Source organism: Indicator indicator, chromosome 25, assembly GCF_027791375.1.
Source record: "Indicator indicator isolate 239-I01 chromosome 25, UM_Iind_1.1, whole genome shotgun sequence".
Classification (NCBI taxonomy): domain Eukaryota; kingdom Metazoa; phylum Chordata; class Aves; order Piciformes; family Indicatoridae; genus Indicator; species Indicator indicator.
This window is the reverse complement of record NC_072034.1, coordinates 1,171,404-1,190,752: the sequence shown is the minus strand read 5'-3', so window position 1 is coordinate 1,190,752 and position 19,349 is coordinate 1,171,404.

The following is a 19,349-nucleotide window of genomic DNA, read 5'->3' as shown; positions in this document are numbered from 1 at the left end:
CAGGGGTATGCAGAGACACCAGGGAGCAACACAGAATCACAAAACAGTAGGGGTTGGATCATCCAGTTCAACCCCACTGCCAGAGTAGATCACACACAAACACACCCAGAAGAGCCTTGAAAGTCTCTAGTGATGGAGACTGCACAACCTCTCCGGGCAGCCTGTTCAAGTGCTCTGCCACCTTCAGAGTAAAGAAATTCCTCCTCCTGTTTAGATGGAATTTCCAGTGTTCACACTTGAGTCTGTTACCTCTTGTCCTGTCACTGGGGACCACCAAGAAGAGTCTGGCCCCATCTTCCTTACACCCACCCCTTAGATATTTGTCAGCACCGATGAGATCCCCCCTCAGCCTCTTCTCCAGACTGAACAGCTCTCTCACCTTTCCCCATCTGAGAGATGTTCCAGTGCCCTCAGCATCTCTGTGGCCCTGTGCTGTACTCTCTAGTAGCTCTTTGTCCTTCTTGAGCTGGGGAGTCCAGAACTGGACACAGTACTCCAGGTGAGGCCTCACCAGCACAGAGCAGAGAAGAACCTCCCTTTACCTACTGGCCACACTTTCATGATTTAGCTGATCATTTCCGTTTGCTATGTGGAAATTTTACCCTTCTGAACAGAAACCATTTCTTTTCCATAGTAAAGTTTCATGGTCTAACACCTGGACAAGCATAGACCTTGTCATGAACCCACATCACCAAGTAACCAAAACCAAATCATTAAAATAAAGCCAGGACTCATAGTTCTCCACTGAAACCTTGGGAGTTACTCCAGTTATCCAAAAAATGTCAGTTAGTTTATTCATTAAATGACAGGTTGAAATCCATGGATTTAGTCCCCTGCACTATTTCTCCTGTGTGTCTCTCTCTTCACAGGCATACACAAAACACAGCTAGAAATGATGGCACTCATCCTTCAGGGTGAACATCACACAGGGTCTGAGCACCCAGCACTACTGACTGGCCTCTAGGCCAGCCCTTCATCGGTGCACATCACCTCCCAGAATTGCAAGGGTAAAACACAAGCAGCAGGTACCTCAGCACCTCCACAAATCCACTTACACTATGCTCCAGACCCCTCGAGAGCCACAACCTGGCTGTCCCCGGGGACACCTTGGGGTGAAACCCATCGGGTACTTTAAGGTCCCTTCCACACCACGAGGTCTGAAGCCAAAATAACTATCTACATGACAAATAAAAATCAAAATAAGGGCAAGAAGAAATTCACCTCACCGCCTGCGAGCCAGACTCACTTCCCGCGCTGGTCTGGGGCTATGGATGGACCCCTGCACCCCATGGTCCGCTACCCACCGACCCTCCCGCACACCCCAGAGCCGGGGCCGCTGAGCCCCTCCTGACACCCCGCGGGGCTCCCGGGGGAAATCCGCCCTTCTCGGCCACAACAAAGGCCGCCGGAGCGGCCCAGCACCGCCGCAGCGCCCGCGGGGCTCCGCAATCCCCTCCGGACTTCCTTCAGCTCTCCCCAGCCCCACCAGGCCGGGGCCCCGGCACAGCCTGGCGGGGCCGCCCCGCCGCCCCCCGCAGCCCTGCCCCGGGGGCCGCGGGCAGAGAGCAGCTACTGAAATCGAACATGAAAAACGCGAGTGAGGGTCTCGCCGCGCAGTGACAAAGATCCATCACTCCGCACACCTGAGCCCTCGACCCTTCCTCCAACCCGGCATCCCCAGGGAGCGGGGCGGCCGCCGCGGCCTGCGGACGAGCCGGGCCAAGCCGAGCAGAACGGTGCCAGTACCCGGGCAGGGACGGGGGCCGCAGCCGGGCCCGCGGGGCGGTGGCGGGTCTCTTGGCGGCGCGGCCGGGCCCGGCGGCGGTGCAACAAAGCGTCGGAGCCGGGGGAGCGGCGGGCAGGGCCGCCAGGCACTCACCGGGAGGCGGCGTGGGGGGGGCTCTGTCGGTGCCGCTGTGCCCGGGCCGGGGAATGGGCAACGGACGGTCCCTCCCCTCCGCTTCTCTCTTCGCTCCTTTCCGCGGACACGGCACAGAGATGGGGAGTCTGGGGAGGGGGGTTACGCGGAGGGGTGGCCGCAGCCGGGCGGTGCGGACCGGGCCGGGAGGGCGGCTCCCCCGCTGCGGCCCGGGCGGGCTCCGGCGGGAGGTGCCGCCGCCGCTGCAGCGTCCGGGCGCCGGGGTCGTTCCGGCCCCATCAAGGCCGGGCCGGGCCGAGGGGGCCGCGCAAGGCGGGGCGGAGGGAGCGGGGTCGCTCCCCACCGCAGCTGGTGGCCATCTTAGTCCTCCTCCTCCTGCGCGGCGCTGAGTGCCCCCCTCCCCGCCCGGCTGCCAGCCCTGCCTCCTCCCTCCTCTCCTGCTCCTCCTCCTCCCGGCTGGCTGCGGTCGCCGCCGCTCCTGGGGCCCGGCGAGGCCGCATAAGGAGAGCGAGTCCGTAATGGCGGGCAGCGTCAGCAGCCCCTTCCCCTCAGCGGGAAGGCAGCGGCCCGAGGGTCTCCCCTCCTCACCCAGACCGGCTTGGCAGACAGGCAGCCCACGCTCCTGCGTTCTCGGGCTTTTTACAATGATCGCACTTTACAGGGTGGTGGGGTTGGTTTCTCCCCTTCTCTGGCAGCAGTCCCGCGGCTCCAATATTCAGCCGGTGTCCTCTCACCTCTATCCCCACCACAGGCCTGACCCAGGCTGCCGGCAGGAGAAGCTCGCCCCAGCCAGGAGCCTGCGTGCGGGCAAGGAAACGCAGGAGCAAAGAAGCCACTTTCGGGTTGGGGTTGTGCTTTTCCTCGGCTCTTTCTCGAGTGTACATCTAGGGAAAGTCCACTGGGTATCCCGGATATCAACTGTAAAGAGAACTTCATCTGTGCAGCCAATCCCATCAATATGATCTGAACGTTTAAACCCACAAATAAAACTATAGAATCATTTTGGTTGAAAAATACCTTTAAGACCATCAAATCCAACTGTTAACCCAAACCCACCATGGTCACTAAATCATGCCCCCAAGTGCCATGTCCACACATTTCTTGAACACCTCCAGGGACGCTTCCACAACTTCCCTGGGCAGCCTGTTCCAATCCCTGACCACTCTTGCAGCAAAGAAATTTCTCCTAATAACCTCAATCTTCCCAAGGGCAACTGGAGACCATTCTGTCCTGTCGTATCACTTCTTGCTAGGGAGAAGCTACCAAACCCATTTCACTTCCACCTTCTTTTCTAAAGTTGGAGAGCAATGAGGTCTCCTCCACATTAAACAACCCCAGTTTCCTCAGCTGCTCCTCTCCATGCCCTTCCCCAGCTCTGTTTCCCTTCTCTGGGCCTGCTCCAGCCCCTCAATATCCTTCTTGTAATGAGGGGCCCAAAACTGAGCCCTGGTGTCACCTCACCAATGCTGATTACAGAGGCACAATCTCTTCCCTGTCCTGCTGGCCACACTGTTGCTGATCCAGGCCACGATGTTGTTGACCTTGGCCACTTGGGCACACTGGTGGTTACTCTTTTCCTAATTAACCCAGTTCATTTACATTCTCAATGGCCAAAGGACTCCCATTGTCAGCAGAACAAAGCACTAGTTTAGCCATATGCTGGCACCCCAGCACAGGATGTCAAGTTTCATCTGCTCCAATACTCCCAGGGAATGGTGCAAAGGTGTGTCCTGGCATGTGTGACCAGTTACCCTTCTTTCTTTTTCCAGTCATTTATAAATGTGGCTCCTTCAAGACATCAGCTGCTAACAGCCATGCACCCACAAGCAGTTTGGTTTGGGGGTTGCTGCCATTTACAGAATCCCCTCTGGAGTCTTCACTGCAAACATTAAATAGCACTTTGGAGAATCTGGATGCAGGGTTAAGAGCTACAATAAACAAGGTTCAAACCACCCAAGAGCTCTGTGTTTCATGGGTGTAACCTGGTGCTTGAGGACAAATGGAGTAAATTACATTTATCCAGTCTTCCTTCTCTGGCCATCAGCATCAAACATGGAGATCCATTTAGTGTCTTTACTGGCTCTTCAGCTAGCAGTAGAAATCATCCCATTCCTCTTTAGGTGCAGGAGACCTCTAGAAATGCTCAGGAACAGGAAGGGAAAATGAGGAGGGTCCAAGCATGAAACTATAGAACTGCTTTCAAGGGATGCCTTTGGAGACACTCGCCATGTTTTGTACACAGCATGGAGTAATGCGTATACTGAAGGAAAAGTTTGTGTGTCCAGTTACATTCTGTCACCTATCACACTGAAATAATTTGCCCCTAGCTCAAAGTTCATAGAGTGTTTGTGCTTCCAGGATTGGAAGGGGACCTCCAGAAGAGGGACTTTTGACAAAGGCATGGAGGGACAGCATGAGGGGTAATGGCTTCAAACTGGAAGAAGCTGGATTGAGACAAGACATGAGGAGGAAATTATTCTCCACGAGGGTGGTGAGGCACTGGTACAGATTGTCCAGAGAAGCTGTGGAGGCTCCAAGCGTAGAAGTGTTGAAAGCCAAGTTGGATGGGGTCTTGAGCAACCTGGTCTAATCCTTCCATGGCAGGAGGATTGGAACTAGATGATCTTTATGGCCCCTTTCAACCCAAAGTATTGTATGATTCTGTGCTAAATACCACCAAGGTCAACCCATTCAAAGCTGAAATAGGCATTTCTTTTCACACCTGACTTTTCACAATGCATTGTCCTTAGTTAGAAACCCACATCAGTCTAGAAGAAAAAAGGTGACGCAGGCAGGACTCACCCTTCTTTGCTATATTTTCATTCTGGACTGTAGGAAGAGGAAGCACTGATTTCATCAGCTTGTTCCTGTAACTCTTGCTCTCTGCAACTCCCTGAAAGGAGGCTGAAGCCAAGTGGGGGTTGGTCTCTTCTCCCTCATAACCAGTGAAAGGATGAAAGGAAATGGCCTCAAGTTGCACCAGGGGATGTTGGACATTAGAAGAAACTTCTTGACTGAAAGGGTTCTCAAAGACTGGAAGAGGTTGCCCAGGGAGGTGGTTGAATCCCCATCCCTGGAGGTGTTTGAAAGAGGCAGAAATGTGGTGCTGAGGGCCATAGTTTAGCAGCAGTCTTGGTAGAGTCAGAGAATGGTTGGGCTAGAGGATCTTAAAGGGTTTCTCCAACCCAAACCATTCTGTGGTTCTGCAGTGATTTCACTGGCTGTGCAAGGTGCAGTCTGAATGGCACATAGCAGTCACCCTTCACAAAACAAACAAACCTCTCTGTAACTTAGGTGTAGGAGGATACTTGCACCTTTCATACGCAAAGGATTAACAAGAACTATCTTAGCCAGCTCCACTGGGTGAGAATCAAAGCTTACAGAGATGGTGCTGTTCCTAATTCTTTATGGGTGGAGGAAAACTTAGTGGGAAATCACAAGAGTCCTGCAGGATGGCAGTGGGAGTTGCAGGCAGCTGTACAGCAGATAGAAGTTTTGCTGCCTGCCAGCTTACAGTGCTTTTTTTCTTTCTTGCACAGTTAATGCTCATTGCATTCCTATTTATAGTCCCCATGTTTTGGTCAGTTGTCAGAGTTCCAAAAATAAATTATAGCAAGCAATAAGAATCCATCTTGAGCGACATCAGGCACTCTCATCCCTGGAGATATTCAAGGTGATGCTTGACAGGGCTCTGGGCAACCTGATCTAGTTGAGGATGCCCCTGCAGAGGGGGTTGGACTGAATGACCTTTGGAGGTCCCTTCCAACCCAGACCACTCTACCATCATTTTACCTACTCAACATCACCTCTCCCAAAGCTCATCACAGATACCTGCTTATCTTTTTCAGAGAAGGTGCTGGTTAGTAATTAAAGTGCTATGGTTAGGCAAAAGAAAGTATTTTTCTTTATTTTTTTTATTTCATTAGAACATTTTTAACAGAAGAAAAATAGCACTGCTTCCCAAATTTACACAGCCCAATATTCTTATGACTTCCTTTATGACACGTTTGAGACATTTGCTGTCCCTAGAGATGTTCAGGAAAAGCATGGACGTGGCACTTTGGGACATGGTTTAATGGCCGTGGCGGTGCTGGGTTGATATTGGCTGGACTCAATAATCTTAGAGGCCTTTTCCAGCCCAAATAATTCTATGATTCTATGTTCTTCCCTCCCTCCTTCCTGCCTGTTTATAGATACCTTCTGGTAGTAAATAAGAAGATGGGTGGAGCTGTGGAGGGTCTCGTGTTCCTCTCCTGTAACACTCATATTGAATTTGGCTGAAATATGAAAAAGAAAAAACAATCCCTTGTCACATGTCTCCTTCAGAAAAATAATAAGCTGCCTGTCAGAAGTTCATCAGTTTAAAAACTCCTCTAATAGTCTACTGCTGAGCTCACAGCATTTGTAAAGCATTAACAGAGTCACCACAGCAGAAAGCCAGCAGCCTGACAAAGTAACAGCCGAAGCAAGCAGCAGCCAGGGCTACTCTTCCTTTACCCTCTGGGGCCTGGACAGCCAGCCCCGTTTTGGATAAACAGCCTTTCTTCTGCTGCCTGTTGATGTCACTCACACAATTCCAGTAAGTAAACATTTGCATCCCAGTGCTGCAGGTTCAGAGTTCAGAGATGGATGATTTAGGAACAGTTTGTTACAGCTGAACAGAGTGTGTTGTGTTCTTTTTCTTCCGTGACAGAACCACTGGATTTATAAGCAACAACATGAGGATGAGGGGGAGAAGCGAGACAGAAGATGAAGTGACAACAGAATTCCCAGCCCACAAAGCTTTAGGCCACATTCATAACTGTGAAAGAAGCCATGGCTTGCAAAGCTAAATTCCCAAATCCTTGCCCTGCCTTGGATTTTTTTGACCAGAAGTGGAGCCTTCCTACAGGAGGAGCAAGGCTACAGAGGTTAGAAGCCTAGTTGGACATAACCAGGCAGACATCAGTGCTGTACAAAGAAATATTATCTCCACGTTCAAAGAATAAAGCATGCAGAGAAAAGAGCCCACACAGTTTGCTTGTAAACAAGAATTACTGTCTGTGCATGACCATGGGAAAGAGTGGGTAGTGCCAAAGAACATCAAATAAACTGCATGCTGCTTGATATTTAGAGGAGAAGGAAATTAAATGTAGAGCTCAGAGCCATGTTCACTGGGTCGGCATCGTTATGTGCCCTCATGCTAGTGATTGTTGCAGGCTCTCAGACCTGTACAGGCAAAAGACAAACCACAAATTGAAGGCTCTGGATTGCATTCAGGCAGGCTCAATGTGACCCTGCACATCCCATGGAAGTGGGAAAAGGAGCAGGTGGTGACAGAGAAGGTGCAGTTCACTTGAGGTCATTGTAGTTTATGAAGGCTCAAAGCTTTTGATCCCAAGAGTCAATCTGAGAGGATGAGATCACTCTCAGAGTGAGGGAAAATGCTGCCATCTGGTGCCTCTGGAGAAATTACTAAAACAACAGTCATAATTTTTTAAAAAGATGGCTATGTTGGTGTTATGAATCACCTGCAGTGCTGTCAGGTCAGTAATACAGGACCTGTGGTTGTCTTTGTGTTGTTCAAAGGTGTTACTCTTCTGCATGGCATATGGAATCACAGAATAATTAACCAGGTGGGCCAAGACCTTGAAGATCATCAAGTCCAAAGTATCACTCAACATCATCCAACCAACTAAACCATGACACCAAGTGCCTCATCCAGTCTCTTTTTAAACACTTCCAGGGACAGTGACTCCGCCACCTCCCTGGGCAGTCCATTCCAGTGCCCAATCTCTCTTTCTAGGAAGAATTTCTTCCTAACATCCAGCCCAAACCTCCCCAGGTGCATCTTGAGACTGTGTCCTCTCCTTTTGTCACTGGTTGCCTGAGAGAACAACTCCCACCTGGCTACAACCTCCTTTGAGGTAGTTGTAGAGAGCAATAAGGTCTCCCCTGAGCCTCCTCTTCTCCAGACTGAACAGCCCCAGCTCCCTCAGCCTCTCCCCATGGGGCTTGTGCTCCAGAACTTGTTGCCCTTCTCTGGACATGTTTGATCTCAAAACCAAAGGGCCAAGAAAATGAATTTTATAGTGTTTTGCCCAGGGAGGGTGTGGATGCCCCTTCCCTGGAGCTATTCAAGGCCAGGCTGGATGAGGCCTTGAGCAAGCTGGGCTGGTGGGAGGTGTGCCTGCCCATGGCAGGTGGGTTGGAACTAGATGATCCTTCAGGTTCCTTCTAACCCTGACAATTCTGTGATCCCTTCCAACCCAAACCATTCCATGATTCTATGTGCTTTGCAGCACTGCCTTTGACCTTGGCAGCCACTCCATAACCTCCAATAGCCACTATTTTCTCCTGTGAGCACTGCAGGTTATACTTAGCATGTATCAGAAGCCACAGAGGATACAGGAGAAGACACTAACCAACACTTATTTTTATGATTTGACTTTTACAGCAGCCAGTTTGGGACTGTTGTTGATACAGCCTCAGAGAATGTGCCAAATATGTACTGAGACACTCAGTGGTGTTGGAGTGAGGGAGTGTTATTTTTGTCTAAGATATTTTTATTTTTACAGGCTTTCACAGAAAGCCATAATGGTAGCTTGGAGAGATTGGAATGATTGATCAAATCAAAGCCCCTTCTACTGCTCTACTTTAGATAGAGCTGTCTGTATCACTGCTGCTTCTCTGAACTTGAGGAGGGCAAAGGAAAACTCTTGAGACCTACAGGTCAGCTTCCCACTGGAAAACTGAGTGCAGAGTGTTGTGTACCTTATTTATTTTTAAACATGCCGGTTTTGGAACAAAGCAGTCACAAAACCTCAGGCATGCAGATAAACAAACTCCCACTCCACCAGCTATTTCCCAGGGAGATACTAATCCAAGAACAGCTTCAAGCTCATGGAAAAATCAAAAGATCAGAGAGTCTTCCAAAGGGTTTCTTGCACAGCTCAGCAGAGCAATGACAAGGGACATGCTTACAAGCAACAGGATTTGAAAAGCTCTTACTAAAAGGGCTTCCTTGGAACTGCCTTGGGCTAGAATCACAGAAGTGTTTTCCTTGAAAGAAACCTTCAAGATCATCCAGTCCAACCATTCTCTAACTCTGCCAAGGCTGGTGCTAAACCATATTCCTCAGCACCACATCTCTGCCTCTTGGAAACACCTCCAGGGATGGGCATTCAACTACCTCTCTGGGTAGTCTCTTCCAATCTCAAGAACCCTTTCAGAGAAGTTTCTTCTTATATCCAACCCAAACCTCCCCTGGGGCAACCTGAGGCCATTTCCTCTCATCCTGCCACTTGTTACTAGGGAGAAGAGACCAACCCCCACCTCATTCCAACCTCCTTTCAGGGAGCTGTAGAGAGCAATGAGGTCTCCCCTCAGTCTCCTCTTCTCCAGGCAGAGCACCCCCAGGCCCTTCAGCTGCTCCTCCTCAGCCCTGTTCTCCAGACCCTTCAGCAGCTTTGTTGCCCTTCTCTGGACCTGCCCCAGCCCCTCAATGACCTTCTTGGAGTGAGGGCCCCAAAACTGACCCCAATACTCTGGATGTGGCCCCAGCAGCTCCTTCCCACTGCAACTAAAGTATCTCATTTAGCAAGACACAAATCTGCTGCTAACTTTTGCCCTTCCAGCCAGCAACTGGTGCAAGCAAACAAAACTTGCAGCACTACAGGTTTCTGTTACACACACCTGCAGAGAACCTGAGCTGTCAGGGCACAGACTTAAGTAAGTACAGCAAATCATGAGACCTAATGAATTTAGAACACCTTCACTTCTTAAGTCACTAGGGGACTGCTTTTATTGCAGCTTTCAAAGAGCGGACAGATAATTAACCAGGAGCATGTTAATTAAAAATGTTATTACTTACTCTTATTTACCATGCCCTTTGCCAACAACAAGCCAGGCAAACCCTTTGGCTAAATGACTACAGTTCTGTGGATAAAAGGAAGAGTTCCTAGATGAGCTATGTGAAGATTGATGTCACTTCAGGCAGGCCACTGCAAAAACTGTTTCCATGGTAGGATATTTCTTCCTTTTCATTCCTAGCCTTGTCATCACAGCCACTTTATTCCTATTTATTCCTAAAATAATCATGGAGCTGCTTTGGTTGGAAGAGACCTTTAAGGTCATCAAGTCCAACCTTCAACTAAGACCACCAAGGCCGTTAAATCATGTCCCAAAGGGCAATGTCCATATGTTTCTTGAACACCTCCAGGGATGGTGACTCCACCACCTCCTTGGGCAGCCTGTTCCAGTCCCTGATCGCTTACATTTTTCCTCTTATGATTAACATTGCACTGGAAGAACTTGGAGAGCCTTCCTCCTCAGCATCATTAGAATAGCTTGAAGGTAGATGGAGGGAGTCCGGAGCTTTTAGATGTGTAGGTAGCTTACTGTAGAGAAGGAATCGTTTCTTTGACAGTCCCTTTCCCATGAGCAACCAGGCAATGTGAAGCCCTTCTAATGCTTTTAGCCACATCACATAAAACCCGTTGTAAGAAACAACAAAAAACCTCAATGCCCGTGGCAGTCTTGTTAACAGCAACTGCCATCGTCAGTCTCCCTTCAAGTCACAGTCTGGAAAGAGCATTTTTTCAAACATAAAAGCATTATTCCATGTGTCCCCCACCTCTAAGTAGAATAGGGGACCACGCTCTTTTCAACGGTGTCCTGTGATAAGACAAGGGACAAAGGACACACACTGGAACACAGAAAGTTCCACCTCAACATGAGGAGAAAATTCTTTGGTGTGAGGGTGCTGGAACCCTGGAGCAGGCTGCCCAGAGAGGTTGTGGAGTCTCCTCTGGAGACTTTCAAGTCCTGTCTGGATGTGTTCCTGTGTGACCTGCCCTGTGTGACCCTGCTTTAGAGATTGGGTTGGATGACCTCTGGAGGTCTCTCCCAACCCCTATCATTCTGTGATTCTAATTTGACAGGGAGATTTTGTCAAGAGGAGTTGATGGTACAGTGGTACCTGCTGTAGGGGTTACATTAGATGACCTACAAATGCTATTTCTTTGCCTTTTCTCTGTCACACAAACTGTCCATCAGATTTACCTAAACCTGAAAGGTGACTCAATCTCCACACCCAGCAATAGCATTGATATTTTTTTGCATGAGTGATGACAAACTCCTTCCCAAGACACCCAAGGAAGATCTCAACCACGTAGGAGTTTCCATCACCGTTCCTAGAGGCTTACTGAGCAATTCACATGCTTCCCACATACCACATTTCCACCATCTGCAGCTCTCACATGGCTTCCAGATGTCCTATTGCCACTAGCAGCTCATCACAAAGCAGCCTCCAGAGTAGGGCTTTCTCACCATTTCCAGGGCAATGCCAACACAGCCACCAAAACACCAAGTCCAGCCTAGGCAGTATCTCAGCACCTTCCCACCGCCAGCCAGAAGGCTAAAATCAGACCATCTTGCTTTAATTGTAGAAGGCTGCTTGGGTTTTGGTTTGCAGTCACACCTTGCTTTGCTGCTTTTTGCCAGTCTGCTTGACAAATTGAGCCTTTCCTTAGGGATGTGGGACATGGCTTAATGGTAGCAGCTTGGCAGTAGTGGTGGGATTGTGAGGTCTAGAAGAGTGCTTGGACTTGATGGTCTAAAAGGTCTCTTCCAACCTCAACAGGTCTATGATTCCTGGTACCCTGTCAGGATCTGCAGAGCTGAGTCTGCCCTGCAATCACACACACCACACATGCAATATCCTTCCATTGCCCCCTGTGGGGCTTCTGCACAGGAGTGGTGGTTCAGAGCAAGAGAAATCAAGTCCTACCAGCTGCAAAGGGGTTGTTGTGGAGGTAGATTGCAAGAAGAGACATCTGCTTGGAAGACCTTGGTATAGTAAAGGGCAGAGAGCTTCTGGGGAAGGAGAATATTTTCTAAGTCCAGAAAAACAAACAAACAAAAACCCAACAAATGGTCTGAAGAGTAGCATTTGTGTCACTGGAAGAGGTGCTTGTCCCCAGGCCAGACATGATACACTGACGCATGTGGGCAGCATGGAGCAGGAGAACAGATCTCAGAGTTGGCTGTTCAGACTCATAGGATTATTCTGACTGGAAAAGACCTTTAAGATCATGTCCAACCATTCCCTAACTCTGCCAAGGCTGGGGCTACATTAAAGAAACCATTGCTTGCTTACAATGTTTGGCTTCCTACCTCTTAAAGTTGATCCAGGGTGGGTTTCAAAGTCCTCACCTTCCAAACACCTTTGTCTGGCAATGGGGTGCAACCAAAAATCACTGCACCTTTCCTTGTTTGTTTTTAAAGAAGCCCTTCAAAAAGGAAGCGGCAGGAGTGGAAGAGGCTGGACAGAATTTCTCTCTATTAAATCTCTCTCACAAGGAAGTTTTCAAAGTTTTGTTTTGTTTTTTTTTTTTTTTGCCTAGGAGCATTCAAATTATCAGGCACTTGGGACCTTTCACACATTGTGGATTTATACAGCTGCTCCAGCCACAAAACCAACCTAAACAAGCATGAAGCAGAAGAATTTGTCTGAAGTTAGTGTTACTGAGCCACTGTGAATAAATTATCCTTGTGCTACAGTCATGCCAGATCTCTGCACAAATTAAACAGCAACCATCAAGCAGACAAAGAGACCTTGTCTGAGTCTGACAAATGCTCCCAAATTCTGCAGGAGGTGAGTTTCTACAGACTGAAAATAAGCTTTCAAAAAAGAGTATTTAAAGCTTTCTCCTAGAGATTTATCTTTGTGATCTGGTGGCTAGAGGCAAGGCCACCTGCAGCAGACAGGTTGTTCTGTTGTCCTGCTGTACACAGAACTGCACAGAAAAAGCTCATAAGAAGAAGTCAAGAAGCTATTTTTTTCTGTCTTACAGTCTCTTTTCTAAGGTAGTGGCATTGCAGTTGTGTATCGCAGTTGAGATAAGCAGGATAAGCTCAGTGATGATAAAACTTCAGCTTGTTAGTATCATTGGCAGCGATCTGCACAAGGGCATCAACAGCAGCCCCAGAAAGCTTGCAGAAGACACTAAGCTGGGAGGCAGTGTTGATCTGCTGGAGGGAAGGAAGGCTCTACAGAGGGATCTGGACAGGCTGGGTCAACAGGCCAAGGCCAATAGGATGACGTTCAACAAGGCCAAGTGCTGGGTCCTGCACTTGGGTCTTAGGGGCAAAAAGCAGCTCTGCAAGAAGTAGGTTGCCAAGGTCAACATGCATTGTTCTGACAGGGTGATGGGCCTAGGGCTGGCACACAGGGCACAGAAGGGCACAAGGAATAGAGATTGCAGTGGTGATAGAAATGTCCAGCTAAGGACACCTGCTGCTGTCCAGACTGTCAGAGTCACCTCTCTTCCAGTCATGGAGACAGATCATAATGCTCCCAACTGCTGACTAGGGCTTAGTGGATTACTCTGCACTACAGAAGTAGGGTTTTCAGGACACCACATGATCTAATGGTCCATCTTCTTGTCTTGGGTTTTCTCTGAAGCCCAAAGACAAAATAAACAGTAGCAAGACTGCAGTAAACAGTAGCTGCAGCATCATAGAATGGTAGGGGTCGTAAGAGACCTCTGGAGGTCATTGATTCCAACCCGCTGCCAGAGCACAGTCACCTAGGGCAAGTCACACAAGAACAAGTCCAGATGGGCCTTCAAAGTCTCCAGAGCAGAAGACTCCATAACCTCTCTGGGCAAGCTAGTGCAAACAAGGTACCTTACTCAAGGTGATAACTCAGCAGAGAAGGTGGAGTAAACCAAGTCACAAGTTGCTCAGTGCAAGCTTTGCCACCAGCAGCACCAGCCCCAGCTGGAGTGCTCCTTCCCATGCTCAGCAGCTCCACACTGCTGTGTGCATGGCCAGCTGGTCCTTGCTCCTCTTGGCATCAACAGGGGACTGGCCAGGATGACAGCTGCCACAACTCTCCAGACTCTTACAGCTTCTCTATTTTTAAGCTGGTTACAGGAGGGTCTGGGTTGGATTTTTCCATCAGGGTGATCATCATCTAAGTTGGCTCAGCTGAAAGGCTCCAAACATCCCCTTTCCTCCTTCTTCCCCCAGCTTTGTACACTGAGCATGGTGTCCTATGGTCTGTGATACCCCTTTGGTCAGCTGGGGACACCCTCCCAGTTTCTTGTGCACCGCCAGCCTGCTTGCTGGTAGGGTGGGGTGAGGAGCAGAAAAGGCCTTGACCCTGCGTCAGCTCTGCTCTGCTCAGCAGGAGGAACATCCCTGTGCTGTAACACTGTTTCCAGCACAAATCCCACCACAGCCCAGAACAGCTACTGGGAAAAACATTAACTCCACCCCAGCAAAACCCAGTACCACACCACTGCCTACCAACAGCAAACCTGTGGCCACACCCACCCTCAGAGTAAGGGAAGGAGAAGCAGTTATGTGCCACCTACACCCTGCTGCAGTGTGTCTCTTTTCCTCACTGACCTGTCCCCAGCAACTTTTGCATCCTGTCCAGGTGCTGGCAACACTCATCCTGACCTGGCTGGAGCAGGAGCTGACAGCTCCCAGTGTCAGACTGCTCCCAAAGCCAGCTCCCCGTGCAGGCTCCACAGCGGTGCTGGGTGGGTTCCTGGTGGGCAGTGGGGGACCTCTAGTGGCACCCTAGGTCTGCTGGCAGGAGTGATGTCAGAAGGACAGAGCTGCAACCTTTAGGCTGAATGAGGTTATAGTGAACTGGTCTGGAACCAGGATAACAAGAATGGAAGGTCCTTAAGGCTAAAGGATGGGATGACCTTGAAGGTTAAAATAATCAGAAACAAACATGATGTCTTGTTTGATGATGAAGAGCAGTATCAAAAGACAGCAAAAATCATAGAATTGTTTCAGCTGGAAAAGACCTCCAAGATCACTGAGTCCAGCTGTTGACCCAACACCACCATAGCCACTAAACCATGTCCCCAGATGCCATGGCCACACATTTCTTCAACACCTCCAAGGATGGTGATCCCACCACCTCCCTGGGCTGCCTGTTGCCATGTCTGAAAACCCTTTCTGTGAAGAGAGTTTTCCTAATACCCAACCTGAACCACCCTAGCACAACTGGAGGCTTTTGTCCTGTTTCCTCTTGTCCTGTCACTTGTTTCATGTGAAAGGAGACCAACCCCAACCTGGCCTCAACCTCCTCTGAAGTAGTTGTAGAGGGTGATGAGGTCTCCCCTCAAAAATTTGGTTTTGTGCAGCTGGGCAGGACACAGCATGGAGCCTGGCAAAGCCTTCTTCTTGCTGTCTGGGGACAGCCTCCATCTGGTAAGGATGGCAGTTTGTCACACCACACAGAAGGTCAAAGTACAGGGAGCTACACACGCCCTTCAAGTACACAGCAGCCCCAGAGACCAGCCCCAGCTCATGAGTAACAGGAGCCACTCTTGGGCAAACAGAGCTCTCCCTGTTTTCTCTAGAGGGGTGTGTGGCTCCTGCCAGGCAGCACCAGTGTTTGACTTCCTGTGATCAAAAAGTAGGCTCCTAACAGCAGCCTACAGGTGAAAACCTGTCCTCATGGTGGGATGGGATCAGTACTGGAGTTCCTATTGAGATGGGGGTAGCTGGCCTGGGTGCTTTGCATGGGAGCAGCGACCCCTTGAGAAAACAAATTCTGCTGCCATTGCACCTTGACTTCATAGAGACATGGAATCACAGAACTGTTTTGGTTGCAAGAGATCTTTAAGACCACGGAGTCCAAACATTAACCCAGCACTGACAGGCCACCACTAAACCATGTCCCTCACCACAACATCTGCACAACTTTGAAACCCCTCCAGGAATAGTGACGCTACCTCTGCCCTGGACAGCCTGTTTCAGGGCTTGACAACACTTCGGGGGAAAAAAAAATGCTCCTTGTGTGGAACCTAAACCTCCCCTGCTGCAGCCTGAGGCATAGAATCATAGAATGGTTTAGGTTGGAAGGGACCTCAAAGACCATCCAGTTCCAACACCCCTGCCATGGGCAGGGACACCTCACACTAGATCAGGTTGCTCAGAGCAACATTCAACCTGGCCCTGGCTTTAAAAGCTCCAGGGATGAGGATTCTACCAGCTCCCTGGGCAACCTGTTCCAGTGTCCCATCACCCTCATGGTGAAGAACTTCTTCCTAACATCCAATCTCAATCGACCCACTTCCAGTTTTGCTCCATTCTCTCCAGTCCTACCACTACCTGACACCCTAAGAAGTCCCTCCCCAGTTTTCTTGCAGCCCCAGCTTTCTTCAGACACTGGAAGGCCACAATAAGGTGTCCTCAGAGCCTTCTCTTCTCCAGACTGAATAACCCCAACTCTCTCCATCTGTATCCATAATGTGCCCATTTACCAAGGAAAAGACGGGGTTTCAGTACTCACTTCAGCCCATGTCCTTTTATCCTAGCAATGCTGAAAATGTAATGCAAGGATCACAGTCAGAATATTTCCGTCACTTCACTGAAGTTTATTTCACTTGCTGCCCCTCTTCCTTTCATTTGATTTTCACTAAAAATGTTGGGCTATAACAATTCAAATGGATCTCTGGGAAGTTTCCCTCTCCTTGTCAGCTGTTTCTCTGTAGCCAAGCACCAAGGCAGCAGGATATTGAAAGCCAAAGCCAACGCCTCTCTTTTTAAAGGCAATGTTAATTTCCTCGCTTTCAGACTACCCTAGTTAAAACACTCAAGCACCTGATTAAAAAGAAACGAGAGACAGAGCGACCAAGAGACAGAGACATGTCATTAGAACATTAACAGATCAAAATCACGTGGACAAGAGCTCTAAGACGTTTTTCCATGGCAACTTCTGTCCGTGTGACAACAGCGTTAGGAGGAAACGTGGGCACTGTCATTGCAATGCGAGGGAGTGCTAGCAGGGGGAGCTTCAGGACCATGAGATCTCAGCTCCTCTGCATCGAAGTGCCCAAGTGAGTCAGGTTAACACAGAATCACACAAAACATCCTGTTGGCAGAGATTTCAAAAACTACTCAGTCCAGCCCTCCACCCAGCACTGAAGCATCAATACTAAATCACATCTCTAAGTGCCAGGTCCACATACTGCTTAAACACCTCCCACACCTGCATAAGCACAGCCAAAGACCTCTCCACACCGTTGGAATTTCACCCTCTTTTAACAGCATGAGAAAGGGGAGCTCTGGTTTAACCCTAGCTGGGAGCTAAGCTCATTCATATCCCCCCAGAGTAATGTCTCCATCACTGTTTACTGGTTCTATTCTGAAGACTAGGTAGTAATATCTGACATGTACAATGAGCACAAAACATGTCACTAAGCCTCAAAAGGAATACAGTAAAGGAAATGTTTTCATACAATTTGGAAAACACTTACTTTGGCACTATTTTTTAACTCAGGAGCTAGGTTTAGTACCAGAAGACAGTGGGCATATGCAGTTCCAAAACTCCTGGTCCTCCAGGCAATGCAGAGCACTCTGCAAAGACCTGGAAATTAACTCCTGCCTGCCAGCTTCCCAAGCACCTCGATGGTTATGATGAAATTTAGAGTTGGAGTTGCGCATTCTGAAGGCTGTAAATACTCTTCCTAAGAAAAGAAAAATTATGTATACTGTAGGTCAAAAAGGTTGCACTCAAATCTGACAGATCAAATAACATTTTCAATAGCATTAGTAAAAACATCCCGGTTCCTCTCAAAGCACAAGCATTCAAAAATATCCTCATCTTTATGCCACTAATAACTCCACCAACTTTCAATTGAGTGTTCACCACTCAGAGGTCAAGCATGCATCATATTTATGTTAGACCAGGTCTTGGAAGCTGGTTACACTTACTGCTATTTTTACAACTAATTTTTTAATACATATTTCAACATGTCTCTGATCAGATAATCTTGTGCTATGGAAGATCACGCACTTGTTAAATTCCATAATCAACCACAAACTCTGCAGGTTAAAACTTTTCCACTTCTACAATGGTATCTTCATAAAGCAAGGACTCCCACAAAAAGACCTAATGTGCTCACAGTTCATTTTACACAAGGCAACATGACTATTTACCCCCATTAAGAAAACATTAAACACCAGTCAGAACCAAGTGCACATCTTTATAACTGCCTTCATTACTACTTTAACTTTTAATGGTTACTTACTTCAGAGGACCTAATATCACCTACAGGATTTTTAGATTTATCCCAGAGCTGAAGAAAGTGAAAGTTACATGGGGCTGGCCTACAAGAAACACAGCACCATCACAACTAGGCTGTTGGCTTATTTTCTTTAAAAAAAAATAAAATCCCAAACACGAAGCAAACATCGGCCAGGTTTCAGGTGAGCACCAGTAATCTAGAGAAGCACGCAGAGCAGGGAGGCCCATGCAAACTCGCCTGCCCTAGGCGTTTGGGGGCCCTGGTGCAAGGAAGACAAGGGGACCAGCTCGGACAGGCGTGCAGGCCTCAACGGCCGCACGACCTACAGACACTGCCCCACCCGCGAGTAGAGCTCCAGAGCCGCTCTGCAGGGTAGGATGGGGTGGGCAGCTTCGCTTGAGGCGAGGAGAGGCCAGGCCAGAGCGCCAGGCAGTTCCAGAGCTATCACCTGCTTGGCACGGAACGGCACTCCCGAGAAAGCGCCGCTCACGCCGCAGCCATCTTGGTGCCGGGCAGAGGTCACGGCGCATGTGCACGGCGGCGTGCGGGGACTCGGCCGTGCGGGAGCTGCGCGATACTTCCTGCGCTGCTGGCTCCTGAGGATGGGATGCTCGCCGATCCTCCGGCTTTGCGGTGCTGGTCAGTACCGTCAACCGGCAGGCCTGCCTTGCCTGCGGAACTGTTCCCTCAGGTCACTCCGGGCAAGTCCGGGCCCCGCTTGCTTCTGCCCTGGGGCCGGGCCGGGCTAGGCTGGGCTCGTCTCCTTAGAGGGTGGGTGCAGAGACTCTCGGGCCTTACGTGGCGTCGAGCGGAGCAAGATTAAAAAACAACTTTGCTTCATCCTGATTTCTGCTCAGTTTGTGACAAGAGGTTCTTCAGCCTCCCCCGCTTTTTTCTACAAGTTCAATGTGTAGCCATTCACTTCTATTGTTTGTTTAAAGAGACAGATGAAATTTACATGTTTAAGAAGCAAGAATAAGCCATAGAATGCCGTGAACCACTACGGAAAAGCTAATGCTATGAAAGATGACAAGAAGGAGGGACTATGTGACTGAAATAAAACTCGTAACTTCATTGGTAAGCAAAATGTTTGGAAACCCAGCAAAACTCTATAAGTGGTTTGTTTTGTCAATGCTGGCTTAGCTTGTTATGTCCAGGTGAAACATGGTGAATTGACTAGAAATTGATTTACCATTTCTTCATATCTGTATACACATGCAATAGAGATGTTTCTTCTTAGCCTGTGCTCTTTCTCCATCCACATCTAGCCTTTCAAAGCTGGTAATTCAGCTCATATGAACACAGGAGCTAGAAGTGTCCACAGCAATGCAAAAGGCAGTCCCTTGCCCTTTGATGGTGTTCAGATCTGCTCTACAGGTAAAAACTATCACTTTATGTGTTTCCCAGAGGTAGTGTAAGAACTGCAT